The sequence below is a fragment of the Magnolia sinica genome, chromosome 2 (genome assembly GCF_029962835.1).
Source record: "Magnolia sinica isolate HGM2019 chromosome 2, MsV1, whole genome shotgun sequence".
Lineage (NCBI taxonomy): Eukaryota > Viridiplantae > Streptophyta > Magnoliopsida > Magnoliales > Magnoliaceae > Magnolia > Magnolia sinica.
This window is the reverse complement of record NC_080574.1, coordinates 45730553-45751240: the sequence shown is the minus strand read 5'-3', so window position 1 is coordinate 45751240 and position 20688 is coordinate 45730553. Positions and strand designations below refer to the sequence as shown.

General features: G+C 40.8%; 1 non-coding gene across 1 annotated transcript; it reads left to right on the top strand.

Moving 5' to 3' along the window:
• Window positions 1–1925: 1925 nt before the first annotated feature.
• On the top strand, window positions 1926–2032 carry LOC131238089 (small nucleolar RNA R71). Its single transcript, XR_009167507.1, has one exon. It is a non-coding gene; the product is annotated as a small nucleolar RNA R71 (small nucleolar RNA).
• Window positions 2033–20688: the final 18656 nt, after the last annotated feature.

Below are 20688 nucleotides of genomic sequence, written 5' to 3'. Positions count from 1 at the left end.
TAAGCATACTCTCCTGTTCTTTCTCCAGGTGGGCAGAGATCACCACCGGGTATGTCTCATCTTGACCCAAATATGCATATTTCAAATCAGCGGGCAAAGGTTTTAGGTCAAGCTTTGGCGGCTTGAGGTTAGACGGTAGAGGCACTACATCAGTTTGTGGTAATTCTTCAAATTGTGGCCTCCATCGGTTAACTTCAAGTACCGGTGAGGATCAAGCAAGGCGCACGTCTCCCTAATCATGTCATCATCAAAATCATGGGAGTGGGCCAGCACGTCTCTAGAGGATAAGAGGATAAGGTCAGAGGTGTCGTATCTTCCACGAAAGAGTCAATCATGTTAATATCGTGGAAATCGTCATCATCCTCCGATGAGTTGCCGCCGTTATTGAAAAAATGTTTGACTCCAATGTCAAATTTCCAAAAGACATAGTCATGATACCATTCCTGCAATTGATAATTGCATTTGACGTGGCAAGGAATGGGCGACCAAGAATGACGGGAATCTGAGTGCTCATGTTATTGATGGGTTCGGTGTCCAGGATGATAAAGTCTACAGGGTAGTAAAATCTATCAACTTGGACCAACACATCCTCAATTATCCCTCTTGGTACACGAACAGAGCGATCAGCAAGTTGTAGTGTGGTTAGGGTGGGTTTTAATTCACCCAAACCTAACTGTTTGTATACCGAGTAGGGAATCAGATTGACGCTCGCTCCTAAGTCAAGAAGTGCGTGATCAATTCGATGGTCCCCGATTACACATGATATGGTTGGGCTACCGGGATCCTTGAATTTCTGCGGCACGTCTTGCTTCAGGATGGCACTCACTTTCTCAGTCAAGAAGATTTTCTTTTGAATAATTTTTCATCGCTTGGTCGTGCATAAGTCTTTTAGGAATTTGGCATATGAAGGTATCTGTTTAACGACATCAAGCAGAGGAATGTTGACTTTCACCTGTTTCAACACCTCTAAGATATCCTGAGAGTTAGAGAGAGGTTTTGGTGAAACCAACCGTTGGGGGAATGGAGCAACTGGCTTCTCTAGAAGTTCCGGTTCTACTTTTTGTGGGGCATCACTGGATCCATCATTGTTGTCCTCTTTTGGTTCTTGAGGCTTTTCGGGCCTAACCGGAAGAGTTTTATCAATGATCTTCCCACTCCTAAGAGTGGTGATGGATTTAGCATGTCCCATCTGATTTGAAGAGCTGGGATCATTATTCTCGTATTGCGGTTTAGGATTGGGGAGAGGTTGTGCAGGAAGCATCCCCTTTTCTATAACCGTCATACGAGAATCTATCTTTTGCATAAAATCTGTAATTCCCCGCATTGCCTGAGCCAGCTCTTGTATGGGATTTTGAACCGGTTCCTCTTGAGGTTTCACTTGATTTGGATTTTGATTGAAGAAACATGGAGGAGTCGCCGTTTGTCCATTCCTCCAACTAAAGTTTGGATGATTTTTCCAGCCAGGATTGTATGTGTTGGAGTTGGGTCCAGGAAAAGGTCTTTGATAGTTATTTACGGCATTGGCTTGTTCATTCAACACTCCTCGAAAGGCAGGTATTGTAGGACAGTTTTCAGTTGTGTGAATGTTGCAATCACAGATGCCGCAAACAATTTCATTGACCTTATCCTTCTTTCCTTCCATGGCCTCAACTTTCCTTATGAGCGTAGTCACTTTACACTTGAGATCATCCTCTTCTTTCAAGAGATATAATCCACCTTTCTCCTTTGATTGAGTTGGCCTAGTCATGGTGTTCGACTTTGGGTAATAGTCCCAAGATTGTGTTTTTTCAGCCAAACTGTCGAGGTAGTCCCATACCTCGTTGACATCTTTATTAATGAATTCTCCATTACACATTGTCTCGACCATTTGGCGCATGGAAGATGTCAGTCCATCGTAGAAAAAATTTGTAATGCGCCACGTTTCAAATCCGTGTTGTGGGCATGAACTGACCAAATCTTTGAACCTTTCCCAACATTGGAAGAATGTTTCATCTTCCTTTTGGGCAAAGTTCATGATTGCTTTTCTGAGGGTAATCGTTTTATGATGTGGGAAGAATTTTTTTATGAATTCCCTCTGCATGTCGTTCCATGTGCCAATGGATCTAGGACGTAGTGAATGTAACCACGTCTTAGCTTTCTCTTTTAAGGAAAAAGGAAAGAGTTTCAGCCTAATTGTATCTTCAGATACATTAGGAAAACATAATGTAGCTATTATTTCATCGAACTCTTTCAAATGTAAATATGGACTTTTAGATTCAAGTCCATGGAATTTGGGAAGGAGTTGGATAACTCCTGGCTTGATGTCCATTTGTCCTGTGTTTTCAGGAAAAATCATGCATGAGGGCGTACTCACTCCCGCAGGTTATAGAAAATCTCGTAAAGTACGAGGCGGGGGTGCCTGTTGCACCTCATTCTCATCTTAGGTATCCTCCACCCTGGGTGGAAGTAGAGGAGGTTGGTGTTCAGCCATAACTTCAGTTAACTCAGGGGATTTCGAGCGGTGTCTAGTCCTGCGATGGATAGTCAACCCCTCAACCAATCCTCCTTCAGTCAAGAGACGTCGAGTGTCGTCACGGGCCCACTTGGGCATGAAAACACTCGCAGCCCTCAGTTAAAAACTTAACCCTAGGAAAGGAAAAGAAAATCTAGAAAGAAAGAGAGAGTTGGAAAGAAATTACCAAATTGGAGTCCTAAGTTAAGGACCTGCAAAATAAAAATAAAATAAGTTAGATTCTAAAAGAAAGTGGAAACTTCTAAAATAAACTAGGAAAGTCTTATACTAGAAAGTAAATTACTAAAAGAGAGTTGAAAAATAGAAAGTGGAGAAGGAGTGTACCGAATTAGAGATTTCTATCTTAAAGGCCTATAAAATAAGAAGGTTAGTTCCTAAACAGATATTCTAAAAATAAATTAGGAAACAAAATTAGTTTTTAAAAGTGTTAGAATTAGAAAGTTACTAAAATAAAACAAAAATAGAAAGTTAATTTCTAAGAAGGGAAAGAAATAACCTAAATTCTAAAAACAAACTATTTCCTACAGAAGGGAGGATACTAGAATTAGAAAATTTCTAAAATTTACACCCTAATTCTAAAAACAGAAAAAGTAGAGGATTTAGGAAGGGATTACCAATTTAAGAGCTTATGTCCAGATCCTATAAAACAGGAAACAAGTTAGTTTTGAACTCAAATAAAAATAAATAAATAAATAAAAACTAAGGTTAGTAAAATCCTAATCTTAAACTAATCCTAAAACCAATTAATTTCAGGAAATCGTAACCGTCAGTCCCCGGCAACGGCGCCAAAAACTTGTTCACTCCCCAAGTGCAGGGTTGTGATGTAGTAATAAAGTCAGTAAGACCGAGGTCGAATCCACAGGGACTGATACCTGTACGTTATCCGAAACCAAGAAGAACTAGAACTAGACTAAGATGTGATCTAAACCAAATAGAAATTAAGGAATAATTGTGGAAGAATTATCTAAGACTTTAAGGAATTCAGAGGACGGGAACTAGGGATTCAGAGGATCCACTTGTAGAGATCAGGGAGATTGTATGCCAGGATCACAAATTATGGAAATTTACTGAACTGCCATTGATATAGGTTTCAAGAGATGAAAGGTGTATGAATTAGAATGGATTCCATCATCTAACCATGCCCAGGAGACAAAGTAAACAACAGGATTAAACTAATTACCAACCAATCAACAATGTATGAAAATCAGGAAGGGTACGACATCCAACCATGCCCAGGAGACGATGGTGAACATCAGGGCTTCCTGACATTATAATCAAAATAAGAGAAGAGGAATACTCAAAGCCATTGCAAGCCCATTGTAATTTCAGTCACAACATGCCATTAAAAACTAAAGAATATTCCCATAAAATTAAATCAGAAAAAAAATCTCTTCAATCTAATCAAAGGGCACCAGCAACATCTCTCCCATCAGGCTACAAGCTTCACCTCTTAGCTCTAGCTAAGAGGTTTAGCCTAGCGTGATCATGCTAGAACCAAAAAAAAATCAAAGGAAAGACATCAATAAAAGGAAAAGAAAAAGGAAACAAAAGGAATTCCCTGTTTCTTTTCTTCAATCATCCAAGCCTTCAAACCACGCCAGCCTTACCTCCCGAAAACAAAACCCAAAAGCTTCCTCAGCAGCAGCAACTGACCTCGTGCAGCAGCAACCGCCACCTCAGCAGTAAAGCCCGTGCAGCAGCCGTCCGACCACTCCCACGAGAGCAGGATCCGCCGCAAAAACCGGACGGTTTCCGGTTGAAAACAGGGTAACGTCATCGACGCTGTGACGATGGTGGGCCCCACTTCACTATCTTTTTGGAAAATCCAGTCCGTCCACTGCGTTCTACACGAAAAAACAGGTGGGAAGCACTACTTTTGGACCGAATTCTATGCGGCCCACAATACCTTTTACTCCGCCGTTCATCATGCCTTTAACGGTCAGGATTCTGTAACATTTTACATGGTCTCAAAAAAGCCGCCTTGATGAGGTAAATACCCCACCTACGTACACAATGGACGGTCCCGATTGGACCACCGAATCGAGATGGTGGCCCACTGCACCCAACCGCAAGCCGGGCAGCGTTACGCTGTTTGCGTAAGGGACGAGTTCGATTTTGAGTCGGTCAGCGCCTGCTGACCGACTTCCGTATTTCTTTTGTTCATCCGGTGCACTTGTGCACCTTGCACGTGCACTGCAAGTGTGGGTCCCATGATGATGTTTGTAAGAAATCTGCTCCATCCATCTGTTTTGACACGTAGTTTAAGGCGTTGAGACCAAAATTGGAGTGTATCCAGATATCAGGCGGGGCCCACATAATGCTTAAAGGGGCTGATCTGTCCGTTGGGCCACTTCCACAGTGATCCAGGGGCTGAAATTTTACGTGTACGGTTTATTTATGGTCCTCAAGCCACGTGTGAAGTTTCGAACTGATCAGATGGTGGAAACCCTATGATCTTGCATTTTGGACACTTTTCAGGCCACTTGAGCTTCGATTCCTCGATTTCTACGGACCCCTGGTGTATAATTTCGTCGCTCTTGGTCTTCTGGAGTCCGTCCCATGCTTTAGTGTCATCAGATCGGTAAATCCATGCTTTTTAGTGTCCTTTCCCAGTCCGAGCTCATGAAGACGCCCTGCATCACAAATTCAATTAAATTAGGCTATTAAACGGTGTCATGCTTGTAAATCCATGCAATAAATGGGTCTGATATGCAATATTTGACCCTCAACAGCGATAGCCCAATAAGGTGAGATGGATCGTACTAATAATAGTGGGGGCCTATCAATTTGGGTTAGCCCACTAAGGGGAGATGAGAATGGGCCTTAGGGAGATTATAATGTAGACATTTAACCACCATTGCCCTTATAATGTGGATATTTAACCATCATTACTCCCAAGGCATGGCCCATTTAGAATCTATCCTATAATGGGGGTCCAAGGTCTTTATTCTAGCTAGGAGATGGTGGGACATCATAAACATTATCACATACATCATGGTGGACTCACATAACTCAATTAAGCCTTACATGCATCACATTGGGCCTCACACAAGGGCCTCACTCATGGGCCTCACATACATCACATTGGGCCTCATACAAAGGCCTTACATACACCATATTAGGCCTCATCATATGAGCCTTATATACATCACATTAGGCCTCATCATAAGGGCCTCATATACATCACATTGGGCCTCATATATGAGCCTTATATACGTTGGCCTCACATACATCATATTGGGCCTCATATATATCACATTGGGCCTCATATATATCACATTGGGCCTCATCTTATGGGCCTTATATACATCATATTTGGCCTCATACAAAGGCCCCACATACATCATATTGGGCCTTAACATAAGGGCCTCATATACATCACATTAGGCCTCATCATATGGGCCTTATATGCATCACATTGGGCCTGAAGGGGTAGCCCATGATTTGGTAAAAATGGATGATCAACATGTGTAGGAAATACATCAAGGTGGGCCTCATAGGTCAACCCTTATGGTCCAAACAAATAGATGGACAGTGTGCTTACATTACACACATCAAGGTCGGCCTTATGCATCACAATAATGGGCCCCACAAGCTGGATATACAACGCATACATCATGGTGGACCCCACCACCCAGTAGGTTGGACGGTGTAAAGTTAAATACATAAATCATGGTGGGGTCCACGTCCCACGTGGACGGCTTGGATCAAACACTTATATCACGTGGGGCCCACATCCCATGTGGATGGTGTGAATACAACACATGCATCACGATGGAGTCCCACTGTCCAGCAGGCTAGACGGTGTGAATATAACACGTACCTCAAGGTGGGCCCCACCTCCACACATGCAGCACATGTGGGGTGGGTCCCACATCCAGCAAATGGATGGACAACGTGGCTAAAACACATACATTAAGGTAGTGTCCCACCGTCTAGTAGGCTGGACGGTGCTAGGTTCACACGTGTAGGGTGGGCCCTACAGATGGATGGTGTGGATGTAAAATACATACATCTGGTAGGTCCACACATGTGGCCCACCAGCTTTGAAATAAAGCTGATATTTATGTTTTCCCTTCATCCAACTTGGTGGACGGTACCAGCAGTACTAGACCATCCAGCCAGCTGCTGGATGTCAATAAGGTGGGCCCCATAAATGGTCGGGTTGGATAAAATACATACTTCATAATGGGTGTCCTTGTGGGTGGGTCACTCATCCAGAAAATCAGGTTGTTCTATGTGTTTTACCTCATCCAGATTGGTCCGAAAATGGGTAGTAAGGTGTCCTAAAAATCTAGATGTGTGATCATCCCATGTTTGGATAACAACATGCATCATCAAGTGGGCCATCATACAAGGAAAGAGAGAGAGAGAGAGAGAGAGAGAGAGAGAGAGAGAGAGAGAGAAACGAGTGATGGAGGGGCCTCGCCACTATGGGTCCCTCAATACATGCATCATACATCATACATTCATCAAGATAGGTCCCATGCATTACATAGCCCTACATAAAAATAATAATAAATAAATAAATAAAATAAAATAATCTGAGGTGGGGATGCCATCCCCACCATGAATCAAGGGTCTAGATGACCCATCAATAGCATGGATTCAATAAAAACATCATGATGGGGTCCATGGAGAATGGCCTCATCATGGATCATGCATGCAACAAGGATGAGTCCAAAGGGTTAAGTAGGAACTCCACCATTGATTGGTGGATCCTACATGATCCTATGCAATAAAAGAAAAAGATCTAAGAAAGAAAATAAAGATCTAGTCTTAAACAAGCACCCACTTAGGATCTTGAACTTCTTCTTACACAACTAGGTTCCAATGCTCCAAGGGAAGAGATTCTATGGTTGAGATGGCTTTAGGATGGTTGGATTGGGAGGAAAGGAGCTAGCAAAGGGTTGGAAAATGGGGATACATTGAGACGTCCATGGCTTCTCTTGCTAGGGAGAAATGAAAATGAAAGAGAGAGGGAGAGACGAGAGAGAGTTGTGGTAGTTCCCTAGGCAATTATTGTTTTGTAAGAGGCATGGGGTGGTAGCAATGAGTGCTTGTAAGAGACATGGGGCTACAGGCTAGGGTAGGGTGATGTCACCCCTAGGGTGACATCATCCTAATGATGTTTTTATAGGAAAATGCAACAACTGGGATAGATGGGTCCTGCAATCAAGTGATCAACGGCTAGGATAATGTGTGGGCCGGATCTCACAATCTAAGCGTCAAATTGGCACACAAGACGTGACATCGAAACCACAGCGACAATGGGGTCGCAATGGCATGGGTCTTGGGTTGAGTCGGTTTGGGTTTATAAGCTGCGACTTAAAGTCGCACGCAAACGATACTTACAAGTCGCAGGTCGCTGGAATTCGACCGGGAGGACCGCGGGATCCTACAAAACGGCGAGATGTTAGGACACAGGCCTAACAGGTGGTGGATATTGAAGTTGGCCCACATGATGGTTAACTCAAGTAAGGTGGGCTCCACATAATGGATGGTTTACATCAAAGGTTAGCCCCTAATATGAATGGCCCACATCCAAGGTAGGCTCCACATGATGGATGACCCATTGAAGGTGGGGTCCACACAATAGATGATCCACATTAAAGGTGGGATCCACATGATGGGCAGTGGACATTGAAGGTTGGCCCCACATGATGGACATTTTATTTTGATGGTGGGTTCCACATGATGGATGACCCACATCAAGGTGAGCCCCACATAATGGACAGTCCACATCAAAGGTGCCACCGATGATTGGCCCACAACCAAGGTGGGCCCCGCATGATGGACGATCCACATCAAAGGTGGGGTCCACATGATGGGTGGTGGATAATAAAGGTGAGCCCCACATGATGGATGATAATATTGATGGTGGAACCTACATGATATATGGCCCATATTAAGGTGGGCCCCACATGAGGGCGATTCATATCAAAGGTCAGCACATAATGATGAATGACCCACAACTAAGGAGGCCCCACTTGATGGATGGCCCACTTCGAAGTTGGGCCATGCATTATAGACAATCCACATTAAAGGTGAACCCACATGATGGATGACCCACATCTAAGGTGTACCCTACATGATGGATTTATTGAAGATGGGCCTTATAAAGTGGATGGTTCACATTGAAGGTAGGCCCCACACGATGGATAATTTAAACTGAAGATAGAGCTAAGGTGGATCCAACATAATAAACGGTTCATATCAAAAGCTAGGCTTACATGATGGACGATGGATATTAATGGTAGACTAAACAAACTTGAGGGATAAGTACTTATGTCAAACATACTTTCATATTTTATTATTATTATTTTTTTGTTAAGTATGTTGTTTACCAAACATATATATTTGTTGAATAAGTAGAAACCAACATAGGCTTCTTGAGGCATAAGTAGCTTGTGTAAAATAATCTACATTCAAATGCCCCTAAATGGGCTAGTCTTTTTTAGAAGTAAAGACTTGCGATGTATGTGCACATAGAATCCATTCATTTATTATTGAGGCTGAATGCGGATTATTTGTGTTTTGGAAATCAAAATTAAGGGTTCCTTTGGCATCTCTACTCTAATCTAATATAAGCTTATAAAAATAACTACTCTAATAAGCTTTTTTTTCCTCTTGACTTTTGTTTTACAATAAGCTCATTTAGTAAAATCAATTTTCAAAACCGTAAAAAGCTCTTATTTGAAATAAGCATATTTGGTGAAATGTTCAAATAAGAGTTTTTTTTTTTTTTTTTAGGAGTAGCTATTATACGATCAATGCAGACGGTTGTTTTGGTGGATCTCACCATGATGGACCGTGACCCAAATGGCAAAGAATGGATGGCTACAATCTTCATGTTTTAAGATATTTGGGTTGTCCTTCATGCCAAACATTAGATGTGGATTGTCCATCATATGGAGCCCACCTTTGATGTGGACCGTCCATCATGTGGCCCAAACCTTCAAAGTGGGTCATCCATCATGCAAGGCCGATCTTGAATGTGGATCATTAATTATTGAGGGTTGACCTTTAATGTAAATTTTCCATTATGTGGGGCCCTTTAATGTCCACTACCGATCATGTGGAGTCCACATTTGATGTGTCAATCATGTGGGCCCCACCTTCGAAGTGGGTTGTCCATCATGTAGGGCCCACTTTTGATGTCCACCAGCCATCGTGTGGGGCACACCTTCTATGTAAATCATCCATCGTGTAGGGCCACTTTGGATATGGGTAGTCGATCATGCAAGACTTTGGATGTGGACCATCCATTAGTGAGGCCCATTTGATGTGGACTGTCTATTAAGAGTGGCCATAGTTTGATGTGGGTATCCATCACACTCAGTCCATTATGTGGGCCCACCTTGATGTGGACCACTCATTAAGCGGTGCCCTACCTTCAATATGGGTTGTTCAACATGTGGGCCCACCTTTAATGTCGACCATCCATCATGTGGGCCACACCTTTAATGTGGACCATTCATCAGGTCGGGCCCACTTGATGTGGATGGTCCATCATGTTGGGCCACACATTGGTATGGGCCATCCATCATATGGGGTGCACCTTTGATGTGAATTGTGCATTATGTGGGCTGGCATTGATGTGGACAATTCATCATATGGGGTCCCATGTTGAATATAAGTCATTCATCATGCGGGCCCACCACTGCTGTCCATAAATCATTCAGGTCCCACCTTTGTTATGGACCATCCATTATGTGGGTTCCACTTGATGTTTTTTATGTGGGTCATTCATCTTTTGGGACCCACATTTGATATGAACTCTGCATTATGTGTATGGACCATTCATCATGTGGGCCCAAACTTTAATATGGGTCATTCATTATGTGGGTCCACCTTTGATGTTAACATTCCATCATGTGGTCTCACCTTTAATGTCCACCATTCACTATGTGGGTACCACCTTTGGTATGGACTGACCATTAGGTGGGCCCCACTTGACGTGGATCATCCATCATGTGGGGCCACACTATGGTGTGGGCCATCCATCATGTGGGCAGACCTTAGAAAGCCGGTGAAAAGAAGACGAGAGGGGCAAGATGGGAATTACTTAAAATGTTTAAGGAGAAACTTATAAAAAATCATCCAAAAATGTTTACTCACTTAAGCCAAATAAGCTCTTAAAAAATGACATTTTTTAAGAGCTTATTTGCTAGTTTCCAATAAATTAAGTGGTAAAATTAGACCTATATAAAATAGTCAATTTTCAAAATAAGAACTTAATTTTCTTAGAATAAGCAAATAAGCTCTTATTAGTAGAGATGACAAGCTGCCCCTAAATGTTTTACAATCCTATCCCTTATTTTTTCTCACCAGTAAATATTAATTTTCCACCATTAATTTATGGGCTACTAATCAAGCAAATGGGAATGCCTGGTTGGTGTAGTTTTTCATACATTTGCTATCCACGTTATGACCCAATATAAGGATGGACTCAATTGATAAAAACAAACATGACACATGCACCACTTGAGGCGCTCCACATTCCAAACTCTTTAGGGTCTAGCATCACATACCTAAGTAAATTACAGGAAATTATCTACAATCTAGCTGTCATTGATGCTTGATAGAAAGAACTTAGAACTACTTTGTGTGGTACATGTTAACTTAAATTAAATAAACTAAACGGTGGGAAAAACATTTTCTCACTAAAGTTCAAAAATAAAATTTGATTCACAATCCTAACTACGGATTCTCAGAGACTTGTTTGTTGAAATTGATCTCGAGGGTATTGACGCTCACATTGGATAGATGGCGTACTTTCCCCCTGTATTTGATGGGTTCCTGCTTGCGGGGGTGCGTTTTAGGACCCTTGTCCTTCGTATCACCTTAAAGTCACACACGTGTGCTGTCTGGCCTGACCCGTAGACAATAGAACGCGAGCGTATATACAGGGTCCAGATGGTCAAGGCATGTTGCACCCGAAGTCTTTACCATGTCGATCCACCGCACTGCTCTCCTATACGTCAATTTAACTCTCTATTAGTGAGATGAGATACGGCCCATTGAATTCACAACCCAAATTACATAGCTTGTTAAACAAGCAGTTATTAATAGAATCTCACATATCTTGTAGAACAAGCAGTTATTAATAGAATCTCCGTCTTCCAAACCCATCCTAGGCTAAACCCGTACTAGCAGCAAATAACCAACCCCCTACCGGGCCTAGGGCCTTGGAATGGTCATGTCACCATTTTATACCGTTCATAACCCACTTGTATCCACATCACATGCCATCTCACCATTAATCTCTTTAATGGCCAATGCATGTCATGGCATTATCCCACTTAGCCGATGCATGCGCTAGGCCATTCGACATCATCAATCCAACTCAACACCCCAAAGTACCACTTAGACTTTCAACTATCCAAGTCACCTCATCAATTCTCCTCACTTTGCACCAATGGCATTTGCGCAAAATGCCATATCATATGACACATCATTCCTTTTTTCCTCTATGTAAGAGAGGAGTCTCTCTAGCATCTCTCCCCTTGCAACAATTATCACATTCCAGAAAATTTTTAAAGAGAGAGAGTAGGGCAAAGCTGTGGCTCACCATCAAGCTTAGAGAAAGTAGATCACTCCATCATCAACCCAGGATTATCCAAAGCCCTCCAAGCTCAACCACCAATCCGGAATTCTAAGAGGTGCGTTATATTTCTCCCTTCCTGTGTTTTCACCTTTTTCTGAAAATTTTCTGTTGCAAGTAGCCCTTTTGACACGTTATGGTGGGCCTCATGCTTAATATCTTAGGGTCTCACGATGGGGAATACTTAGTCCACATATTTGAGGGCTGGGATGTCCCACCAATTCATTAGAAATGGCCTCCAATTGCTTGGAAAATGGGCTCCAAGTTGGGACAAACCCTAATTTTGAAACACACGTCTGATTTTTTTGGGCCAAGTTAGGGCATCCGTGGTGGGCCCCATGTATGAGATATGTGGGGGCCACCACTTGGAATTTTTAACCTATATGTATGACTAGATAAATGGCCTTTTAAATCAGACAAAATAGGCCCCATGTAACCAGGAATCATCCCCTAAAATGGGTCCAGCTCAAGTTGTGCAAAACCAGATGTGCAGAAATTTCAGTTACCCATATTGGCCGTTGTACTGTAATTCGTGTATACACATTAAGTGGGTCCCACCTCAGGAGTTTTAAAGTCCATATATAATAATATCAGAAAATGGTATCCCCTCTCTAAATGCCGGCCTCACGTGATCACGAATCAGATCCAAAAATGGGCCCGACTCATTTCTGCAACTAACTGAAAGCACAATCTATTTGAATTAGAGCTTGTGTGGGCCCATATCTGTGTGACCCACTGCCTGTGTGAGACTTCCATTGGCACATCTAGACCTGGACATGATCCACTAATCGCAGTGGACCCGAAAACTAAGTGAGCCACCGTAACATTGAAACCATCTTAGGCCATCCGTGATGATTATTTTTTATCCAAGGGCTAATAAAGTCCCTAATATTCTCAATTTGTAAATATAAAAATATATATGCATTATTATATAAATAGGTGCAGCCACACGTGCAGCAAGCACCGTACAGCCATGCAGCACATTTAAATTTGTATCTGGTTGGGCTCATTTTATGACCCCATCCTGAGGTGTGTATTCTATATCCAAGCCGTCCATCTGATGGGTTACAACACTTTAGGCTAATAGCCCAAAAATCAGAAAGATCCAAAAACCAGGTGGGCCACACCATTGAAAATAATGGTGATTAAGCACCTGCTGTTGAAAACTCTCCACTAAAGATAAAAAGTAATGATTACACAGAGGATTTAAATAAATAAATAAATAAACCAGAGAGAGAGAGAGAGAGAGGAGCAATGGGCAGCAATACACGCTGCACCTTACAGTGTGCTGCCTCGCACACTACAAGGCAGCAGTGTGTGGGCCAACCTGTGGACCCCACCTTGATGCATGTATTCCATATCAACGTCGTCCATCTGGTAGTCTAGATTATATTTTTGGGTTGGGCCCAAAAATAAAATAGATCCAAATCTTAGTTGGGCCACCGTCTGATACCGTGGAAATTGACATCTATCGTTAAAAATACTCTGGGACCCACGTGATATTAATATGCCATCTTACCTGTTGATAAAGTGACGTAGACCTAGATGAAGGTAATGCACAAATATCAGTTCGTCGTTTTCAGCGTGTGGGCCCACTTTCCATTGGACCACTATGGTGTTTATGTTTTCTACACGCTGTCCATTCATTTTTGGCAGCCTAAATGGACTGCTTACTTACATTTGTTGCGCATACACACCGCTGATCCATTTTAGGCCGGTTAGGGTATATGTGTGTCTTATAATCAGATTATCCCTTAGATTTGGAGCCTATATGGCCCACTTGGTGTAAGTTGCATAGTAGCAAAAGCATACATGGTTTACATGATAACTTACTTAATAGTTCATTTCATGAGCATTCATGGTACGTGTACATGAGCATCTCATGATGCTTATATAGACCTGGTGCTGGCCCGTATACCTGAACAAGTTTCCAGAGAAGTTGGAGTATTGCTACGGATATTGTTCACGAAATATTAGACCAGGTGTGGCAGGCCCTGGGTTTTGAGACCGCGAGTGGCGTGCCCCATCCCAAGTGATTTTATTTTATGGATTTTGCGCCTGTTAGGTTGGTACCGATGGGTCCATTCCGAAGAAGTCAATAGTAGAAGGAGCGCAGTTACTGGGCACCAAGACCCTCCACTGCCAAGACTGGGAAGGCATGGATGTAATGAACCTACCTATTGTTTGGACCGAGTGAGGGTATTAGTTGGAGACAGTGGCTTAACTCCAAGACTGGGAAGAAAGGAAAGCAAATGTGATCCTCATTAACACACTGGGTGGTTGAGTCCATTGTCATGTGTTGGATGGGAATGAGTGTGATGAGCCCAAAGTTTGCGTCATTAATAAATAGCATCACCCACACCATCACGTGGGGGCTTAATCCCAATCCCAAGTGTGGAAAACATGTATACATAAGGGCAATGTGAGGGAATGGTGCTGAAGTTATGATTTTGATTATGAATATGGCTTTGGCTACGATGGTACAAATGCGGCATGCAGATAGGTACACTATTCGTGTATTCATCAATTCGGGATTGTATACGCATAAATATATTGTAGGTGTACATGATCGTGAATCACGATCCCCAATAGGTATGGGAATATTTGGGATCAGGAGTCTATTAACATGAAATCACTTTGTAGATTTGGTATAGGACTAACGTGAGCTAAGACCCTTAGTGTGAGACCTATACTGGCCCGCACTACTACTACGCACCATGACTCGACCATTCATTATGTATTATTTTGTAACATGCCTGCTTATCATATCATGTCTTTGATAACATATTAGATTGATGCTTAGGAAGTTGGAGAGCCCGGCCGCCAATTTTAGGACGCAACAAGTTGGGTGTCACCTCGAGGATAATATGATTATAATTGGAGTTTCCAGTAGCCGGTGGTCTCAGAATCTACAATTAACTAGACACCATAGGCCAACTAGGAATCAAGGAATCGAATACTCTATGACCTAAGTGACTCTTTTGATCAATCTGTTATCGTTGATTCCTCTTAATGACCTCAATGACGAAGAATGAAAGGGTTAGGCACCCTTCTTCGCATGTACCAAATTATAGTCTTTATTTTACTAGATTTAGAGATATTTTGGATTATTCAATTCTAAAAACATGGAACTAACTTTGTTCTACCACAATCTTACCCTTAGAGACAGAGTGCTTAACATTGATCACAATCGGAAAATAATTATTATAAAAAGAAAAAAAATATATAGCAATGGTAAATAAAGAGGAAGTATTGGAACTTAAAATTGAAATGAATCATGGCACACCTATAAATATGAGGAAAGAAATTAGAGACTCAATACTCTATGTATTAGAGATGATCGAGTATCTCAAGATGCACCTCTACTCCACTTGCTCTGCACTGTTGAGAAGGCTCGGGCCCATGTCAAGTCAGGTGGGATGGCTTGATCAGTACTTTTCTTTCGTTTCTCTCTTTTTTTCTCTCATTTTCTTTATCTTTCTCTTCTTCATCTTTCTCACTTTCCCAAACTCTCCTAAGAAGCTCTCTCTTAAAATAAAACCCCTTAAAGCTCCTAGAAGTCCCTTCTTCTACTCCCTTCGAATAGGGGAGAAAGCCCCCCTTTATAAAGATGCTTATGGGAATCCACTTATCTCCAACAGTAATCGGATTTTCAACGGTTCTTAAGTTGGCTTTATTCGAATCCCAAGACTCTCTTCGAATAGAAACTCAGGTATTCGAGCTAGAAAATAGGTAACAGGAATCGGATTCCCACTACTATGTCGTGCTTGAATGTTGAGGAATTCTAAACCCTAGTAGCCTTAAGTTAACTAGCAGGAATTGGATTTTCGCTGGTCTTTTCTCATTTTGATCGTATTTTAGGTAGTTTTGAGATGCTTGGGATAGTATTTAGGTGCTCTAGGAATTGACTTCAATTACTAGTTCAAATCAGGCGATAGGTTTTCCCTATCTCGGGTGGGATTTCTACATATGCCCCTCTTTAATAGATGTTACATATAATTAAATGATAAAGCAATAGACACTGCACCATCCTAGTTAAGCATTAAAAATAGTTAGGTCCATTCCAACCAAAGTGTTATACGCAACGGATTGTTGGGCAAAGAGAAACTTGAGTGTACCCAAGGGTTAACAATAATACAATAAATGTCCTTTCACTTTGAAGCCTTAGCGAGATCCGATCATAGCTCTCCATCGTAACTAGTATTTGCTTTGGGAACATCTATGAGTCTGAATTTTGGGTGAAGTAGTAGCCTCTACGCTGTGCATCCTCATGGGGATCCAACCATTGCAATTGAATCAAGAAAAGTAATTTTCCTTTGCTACTTGATCCCCTTGAAATTACCTACGAGTTTGGTCATTGAAGTGAATAATTTCCTTGCACTTTCAAACTTTATAGGGATTTAACTATAACATTACAATTGGTAGGCTTGAGGGGTTCCCATGATTAGGTACACTCGGGTTTCTTTTTGTCATCCAACCTTCTATCTACACTTATGATGTAATAGATCTTTCTATTGATTTGAACATGACGGTCTTAACTAGATTATTACACACGTGCAATCTAAATATGATGTGACTAGACTAACAATACTGAAAGTTCAGATTGACTGCACTGGCATAGCATATGACTCTATGAAAATTAAGATATTGAAAAACCCAAAATGTATCTTCACTATTGCGTTAGTACCCACCTAAAAGTATAAAAAACTTCCTAGTACATTGGACATAGTTCTCATCATTTATTTTCATAAATATTTTTTTAAAAAAATTATTGCTTAGAGATTCCACTTGGGAAAGGTGCACCTTGGGGATTTTTGAAATTTTCAATTATTGCAAGAGTGGATTCATCAGGAATTTTGCGAAAAAAAGTTTTTTTAGCTTATTTTATTCGAAAATCGGTCCCATTAGAAACTTTATTTGAGCCAACCCCATTAAGAATGGCGATCTGTCAATTTTTTAAAGAGTTCATTTGAATTGACTATTTTAATTTTTATGAATTTTTATAAGCCTTTATTATGATTTTACATGTGCCTTTATTTAAAAGAAAGGATTGCCTTAGGTTGCATATCATTTCCCCTCCTTTCCAGAATTTGCTGATGTGAAAGAAGTCCGAATACTGAAAATTGAAAGTTTTATTGGGCCCTGATATTATTAAGAATGGGTTAATGATGATCTATCGGGAAAATCAATGTATCATTGCTTGTTATTTCTATGCAAAAGTATTAAATTTCGAAAATGTCGATGCACTAAGAAGTTTTGTAGTAAAATGTGCTTTCATTTTCTTTGATTTTTCTGTATATTATATATTATATTTCTATTTGAATTTTTTCATTAAATTTTTAGACAAATCGTGCAAGAAAAGGGAGATATCTTTCATAGGTCTAATCCTTTTGACAAATGAGTGAAATCAACAAGGGAATATGCTAGATTCTTTGTCAGAAAGAATTAAATTCTTGCCAACCACTAGTCTCTTGTCCAATACACTCCTCAAATCGGCCTAAGGATAGTTACCTCTTTTCTCTTTAAAAAAAACCCTCAACAATGGTTGCCTTCCCTCATTCTCCTCCATTTCTCTTCATTTTCTCTCATTTATTCTCTTTTTCCTTCAACATTTCATCCTTCCTTCACTTCCCCTATTCCCATCTCTTTCATCAGTCATTTTTCTCTTCATTTATCCCAATTTTCCCACAACCCATGTCAATTTTCATTTTTTCTACCTTCATATCCCTCACCAAGGTTTTTATTTTCTTCCATCTCACCCGCTTCTGTAATACACATTCCTCACTACGATAATTATTATTTTTTTCAATTTAATTCATCACATCAAGCATGTTTGCTACCCACTTGAAGGTGGGCCCTAGTCATCGCAATCATGGCTCCATTGGACCATTCATGTCGTTCAATTTGATTGGGGTCATTCTAGTATGCGCGATTGCTAGATTTTATGTTAAAATGAAACCCATAACTGATATGCTTGGATTTTCATGAGGCCCACTATGTTTAAGGTACTTGAATTTGGAACCTTCTATCAGTAGGGATGGTCCCGATGTGGGCCATTTGTGCATGGCTATGCATTTTAAAAGTGGCCCACTCTTTTGATGATTCCCACACTGTTGGGTCACCTCTAGCCCTCATCATAAGAACATCTCATCAAATGGACAACTTTAATCATTGAACCATGCCCTTAGATGCAAGGAATCATGTGCACCATCACAGTACATTTTCACTAATGAGCTAGACCTATTGAAAAGGTCACACCTCATCAATAATGGTGTACCTGGTGTTCGATCACATAAACACCAACTCAATGGATGCGATTTAGAACTGGGTAATGTTTCATGTTACTTTTGCGGCGATGACCCCTACAAACTCCCAACATGTGTGTTCTACTAGAGAACAGTGAAGTAATCCACAACTCTAATAACTCTGACCATGATGGCGGCCCACACAATGACGAATGGAGGTCGGCGAACCATCTTTAATAGTGGTGAGAAGGTACTCATATCTTATACAAGAAGAAAAACCCTAAGGGCCTGTTTGATTTGTGAAGTAAATGGGAATTACCTGGGAAATAAGTAATAATTACTTACCAGGGAATTGCCTCTCGTTTCCTGTGCGCTGATGTCGACAGCGTAGCCTTTTGGCGTTAAAATCGAGGATGGCTGTGAAAGAAATATAGGGCCCACTGTGATGTACATGATGTATCAACACCATTCATCCTGTATGTCAGCTTCATTTAGGCTATGAACTCAAAAATGAGGCAGATCCAAAGCTCTAGTGGACCACAACACAGGAAACAGTGGAAATTTAATGTTTGCCGTATAAAAATTTTGTGGCGCTTAGATGTTTTGGCTGAAGCTGATATTTGTGTTTATCCCTTATAAATTTTATACTTAGGCCCTAAAATCTTCTGATAAAATAGATGGACGATGTGGATATGTCATACACATCACAGTGGGGTCCACAAATGCAAGTCAACTTTTTCAGACCAATTTTCGAGGCGGAATTGCATTTGAAAATCCAAACAAGGGAAAAGGTAATAATGAACTTTTGCAAGGGTATTTCCCAATTCCCTTGAAATCAAACAGGCCTTAAGAGAGATATAGATCATTTTTAAGAACATGATATGCAATGCTTGGCATCTTGTTCTAAATATCGCTTCACCAATGAGATCCTCTTGCAATTTTGACATGAAATCTTGTCCAAAATTAAGGTAATCTTGTGCTAGCTAGTCTCTTAAGTATCGAATTTGGAACCCAAAACGTGCGAGTTAATTTTAAATTTGCCCAAAACATGCAAGCTAATTTTAGACTCACCAAGTATGTGGGCACTTCGATAGGCCCCACCACATGGGGTCCACAACCAACAACTCCCACTCACCCATATGCAAGTGAAGTTTCTCATCTCCTGTAAGGCATGCTTTTAAGTATTCAGTGTCGTGTGATATTGAGTTATGAAGTGTGCAACCATTGGAAATTCTTTTAAAGTCGAGATAACAGCATATTAAGCTTCCATCTAGCTAATATGGAACATCTCATCTCCATTATTCCTCACCTGTCCTAGACCCATCTAATCACACTTTGGTCTAAGTATTTTTCAATTCCTCTTGAGTCAAACTTTAAGACTATGCTTGACCCGAATGCACACTATCCACTTATCAAGAAAACAATCGATCATTTATCAAATCTTTCTCCAAAATAAATATCATATTATATAGTAGGTTTTAAAAATAGTTTGTAGATTAAACATTTTAATACCTAAGCCAGCTAAAAAAGCATAGTTGTGTACCCAAAATAAAGTAAGTGTGTTATTGATGATCTTCCTCGAGCCTCTTGTCATTCCACATTGATTTGATCACTTTCCTAGACGTGTCCCGTGAAGACCAAATATATATCATGGCCTCTAGATGACACGATAAAGTAGCTTCATTAAAACTCTAGTTCTTGAAATAGTCACAAGTACATGAGGACACTAGGGCTAACTAATGGAAACTGACTCGTTCGCAAAGTGAGGGAACATGGATCCATCCTCTCACTTATATAAGTGTTTTGGTTAGGTAGACAAATTAATGTCCTTAAAATGTGTGGTATGAATCACATGTCATGGAGTGGCATGATTAGGGTCAATGTTGAAAGCATCACTCCATGGTAATCTAAGTTCAGCAGTTATCCAACACTTGACCTGAGCATCCTCGATACTCACATCCGGCTATGTATAGACTGTGATTCTAATGAGTGAGATAATCACACTCAATCTTAGAAGGATCTCATCTCAGCTCTATAGCCAAGGCAACGACATCAACTATTGCATGACTCTCATCCTCCAAATCTGCAACATGATGGTAAGGCCAGGAGAAAGGTCCGATCAAGTCTATCGATATAAACTCATGCATCCTAATAAGTAAGAAAATGAACAAATATATGCAAACTATACATATCACAAATATAATCTAATAATCATCATAAATGCATGTAAACAAGTTTATACCATGTCCAGCTAGAGAACAAATGTTGAATGCTATCACAACCTACGAAGCCCAATCTCATAAACATGTGCTTTGAAAGAATTT